The sequence below is a fragment of the Ischnura elegans genome, chromosome 2, assembly GCF_921293095.1.
Source record: "Ischnura elegans chromosome 2, ioIscEleg1.1, whole genome shotgun sequence".
NCBI lineage: Eukaryota > Metazoa > Arthropoda > Insecta > Odonata > Coenagrionidae > Ischnura > Ischnura elegans.
Genome location: NC_060247.1, coordinates 6,780,218 through 6,784,946, shown reverse-complemented (window position 1 = coordinate 6,784,946; position 4,729 = coordinate 6,780,218).

Here is a 4,729-nt window from a genome sequence, read left to right as displayed (position 1 = left end):
CTGATTTCTTTTGCCACTTCGCTCGCATTTTAATTGATTTTCAAAATTTTCCGCGGCGCGGTGATGAGTGCAATGCGATCCGCTTTTTTTTTTCAATAGTTTGCATAACGTTGTTTATTGTGACGGCTGCCAGTCCTTACGCTTCTACGCTCGCCTCTTTTTTTTGTCTTCATAGGATTCTACCCCCGACCGCGGAGGGCGCGGCGGGCGGTGGACGGAACGTGTAGGCCGAGCGGCAGAGAGTAGGGACAAGGGGGCGACATACCCATAAGGATAATGCGTATAGGTTTTGATACACCAGTGCCATCTATGCCAGTGGTCCAATGCTGCCGCGAAGTTTGAATGCACATCTCGGCGCGTGTTTCAATTTTTTTTACGCGTCACGATAGAGCGTGCTATTCAGGCCTAATAATGATACTGCAATTGCGAGAAACTTAAAAGCAGTGAATGTAGGAAAATCTTCCTGAAGAACTTCCCCAGGTTACTAAAGCAGTAACCATAATACAAGATTAATGTACAAAGTCAACTGGCGATCTGGTGGTTGGTAAGAATAATGATCTCGGAAACTTACTTCAGTGGACATTAGTATTTATTGATACAATAACTGGCAAAAGAAATACAACAATAACAATTTCAATATGACATACTAGAGATGAAATCTGAGAAAGTTAACCATTCTACAAGCACATGAGATGCACAAGCAACAAATATCAATGACAACATGAGATGAGCAGCCTTTGCGTAATAGGAGAAAGATTCCATTACTTAAGTAAACACTCCACAGTTATAGACAAAGAGGGTGACCCAATTTTCCTTGAGGTAGATGTATCTTGCAATAGCTCTGGTACAGGGAAAACAATGCTAATCCTGAAACCATAGACCATAACAATACTTCACTAGAAATAAGCATGCAAGTTTGGATATCATTTCATGGAAGATAATTATTTAATTATGAAAGGAGGACATTATTTCGTAGGAAGTTGTTCATGATGAGTACCCATTAAGATATGCAACATATCTTGGCAGAGGAGTCTTAAAATGAAAGGTTCTTATAAGTTAATATCAATCACTTATACGAAAGAAAGTATTCCAAAAGTAGAAAACGAGAAAAGTGAAGAATATTTTATACCAATGTAGTAGAAATTAAGTTCTTACTTCAAAATGAAAGAGATTAAAGTTTTAAGAAATGTAAACATCGTAGAACACTTAATGAATAATGCTCAATTAATGACAATTAAACAGTTGAAAGGACAGAGTTGAAATAGCAAATTACATACATAACCAACAAAATGATTAGCATTAAACAAACGAAAGCATAGCACTAGCGATAAATGAGTAGTTTGAACACTAGAAAAACTGCAAGTACAATGAAAAACATATTGAAATATAAGGAATACAAGACACCATAAAATTTTGAAAACATGAGAAAAGGTTAGCTAATCACAGGTTGAAATCAAAATGGAATAATGAAGGAAACAGAATTACTCACATTTTCATCACCAAATACATTTCATACCCATGCAATTTTGCAATAACCAAGATCATTGAGACTCGTATCCTTCATCGAGCACATTCCAAAATCGTAAGGGACACTATAAGCAATAAAAAAAGTCTGCAGTTAACACTAATGACTATCAATAAGCCTCAATATCACGTTTGTTTACATCGAGATTCAATATGGCAGCCCCCAGTTCATTACTGCACAGAAAAACAGGCTACACCAGCGCCTCTATGTTGGGTAGGCCGTTGGACCACTGGGGCTCCGGAAAAATCGAATCGAAAGAGGTTTTCTATACGATATATCGCAGTTCTGTCGCCCCCTTGGTAGGGAGTCGTCCCGAGGAGGCGTAAGCGGGATGATTGCCGTAGGCAGTCAGCTATTTTTTTTTGGCAGTGTTGTTGTTTTTTCTTTTTTTGCGAGGCTAGTGACAGGAGAGTAGTTAGTTGAGGTTAAGTGTATTGCTTATTTAATAGTGAACTCTCAAGGCGAAAAATTTCCAGGATATCCTAAATAAAAGCCTTGACCCATTGCATTTCTTAAGCTAGAATTGATATTTAAAATCGAAATCTCTGCTCTTTGAGGTTAAATGGAAAGCCTTCAAATAAGGACCACGGTGCATCAAAGGACTTCTTTGGGGCAACGTGAGTCGGACGATTCGAGGGCGTGCTTAGCAAATGCTAGATCGGATTGTCCCAATTTTAAGGCTGGATCGCGTCGTGAGTCTCTATTATAGGTAGGTTTTAATTTCAAAAAATTTTAATGGCTTAGGAATCTTGATGACTTTCACAATCAAAAACTGGATAGACATCATAAGTCTAGGATGATTTACTAAATTTTTAGTCATTCTCAAGCCACAATCCGAGGTCTTAATGGTGCTGTCCTTGGTGCTCGTATTTTATTAGTTACTGTTATCAGAAACTGTTTTTGTTCACCACCGATCTCGTTACCTTCAGGTCACTAATCCTATTGCATCAGTCGTTTGCCATAAGGCTTTGTTGGATGAGCGCATATTCACTATTTTCAACAAGCTTTATTCCCCAACACTTACATCCTTCAGATTTCTTCTACTTTTTATCTCTCTAACCGTATGAGGCATGCGTACTCCAATATCAAACTATCCCTCCTTCGACTTTATTCGATTGGTCAGCTATATTGCACATATATATTCACTCTATGAAACAAGCATTATAATTGTAAAGGCTGGTAAATTACTTATTTACGGTACTATTTCCATTGTACCTTAAAATTTTTAAACTTGCCCATGTATTCCTTTTAGCTGTGCATAACTGATTTGAAAATGACTCTCATTATGAAGTTGATTCATAGAAGCGTTACTCTAATTAAATTGAATGTATTAGATCTTGCTCAAAAATATCCAATATATGAACTTTTTAACTACATTCTATACATGAAATCTGTCATTAACTAAATAGTGGATTTTTAAATAAGAACTAGAATTAAATTTTGACATTAAACATTGAAGACATAACATGGATATGCATTGACACCTTCAAGTAAGAGCGGAATGGATTCTTCCTTTCACTGAAATATCGGAAGTAGAAATTTTTAGACTTATTTATTGCCCAAACCTTCATAGAAATGTACTTGAGGCCTATAGAAAATATTAATGTGATTCTGAACTTCTGTCTTCGATCTAGTCAAGTACAGCAAAACTCTTTTGCAAGTTTTACTAAGTGCCATACGCATGTAAAAGTATTTTTTTTACTTTAAAGTTACAATCAGGCTATAAAAATTAAGTACCGTGCCACATTCCAATTATTACGGCTGAAAAAAACACCTTATAAAGCTCTGTGGCCTTTAGCATTAATATCAGTCATGAAATACTTCGATTAGTGATAAATTATAAATTTTAAGAATTAATATAAAAGCAAAAAAACTAATGATGACAAAAATTCTAGGAAAGTATAAAAAAGCACTGGAAACATTTTAACGTAAATAAATTACAAAAGTATTCCTGGAAAATTCTTTGTTAATGAAAGGATAAGGTAATGATAGAAGGAAAGGATGGAATTTCACCTGAAGTTTGAATCTATCTATTTTAATACACACATTCTCAGGTTCTAGAATCTAGATGAACTTAATAATAAGCAGTCGAACCAAAAATTACTATTGTGAACACATTTTATTGGATGTTACTCAATGCAAAATTAAACTACTAACCACGAGTAGTTAAGAAAACTCATAACATTGCACTGATTCTTGAGAAACAGCATTCCTTACGCAGCACTGGCAGCACACCAACTCCACCAATAGTAATAAAAACACACGCAAGCCTAGCGCATTCCTATGAGACCATTCTGATCTATTTATTATTTGAGTTCGTATTCGTGCATATAGCCGCAATGAAAGAGCATGTAAAACAATTTTCTAATTGGACAGAGCGTAGTTGACCTATGTACCTACCGCAACAGCTACATCACCTTAAAACCCCCTCTCCCGCCTTTGAAATCCCCCGAGCAAAGAGGAGGCCACCTAACAGAGCGAAGCCTCAAATTGGCCCATAAATACTCGAGAAACACCAAAGAAAGGAGCGTCACACGGGAATATGCATAGACATGCTGACTCCAAGGGCCCTGCCAAACCTAACTGAAAAAAATAAACATCAGCAAATGCGTACGTTGAAATATTTTAAACCTCAAAGTGGTGGAAATGAGACATATGCATGATAAAATATATAAAGCAAATGGTAATTTCCACAATTTTATATGTAATTCCTCTACTGACCGCGGTTTCCACACTATGCCATTTTTAAGGCTTTTCTGCCTTTTTTCACATCAATCTATCATATTCAAGCAGTCAATTTATCATATCAATTTTTTGACCTTGAAAATGACATGGTGTCGAAACCATGGTTAGTAGTAGAGTTATATATTAAAGTGTGGAAATTGTCATTTGTTTTCTATATTTTATCAAGAATGTGTAAATGGGTGCTTGCATGCAAGCAGAAAATCTCAACTACGGTGTACACTTAAAGAAAAACCCAGGAAAACAATTTCTCCATAAGGTTAGGGATAAAAGATATGCTTATGTGGTAGGTGTGAGAAAAGGTAAGAATATGCAATCTTTGAATAGGAAAATGTTAAAGCTCATGAAGGCCCTTGCGACTGGTGGACCACTGGCTAACCGTCTTTCGAGTGCCCACCGACCCCAGACACATGCAAGGAGAAATGAAATGATTGATTCCCTACCTGCACACCAAGGCTTCCA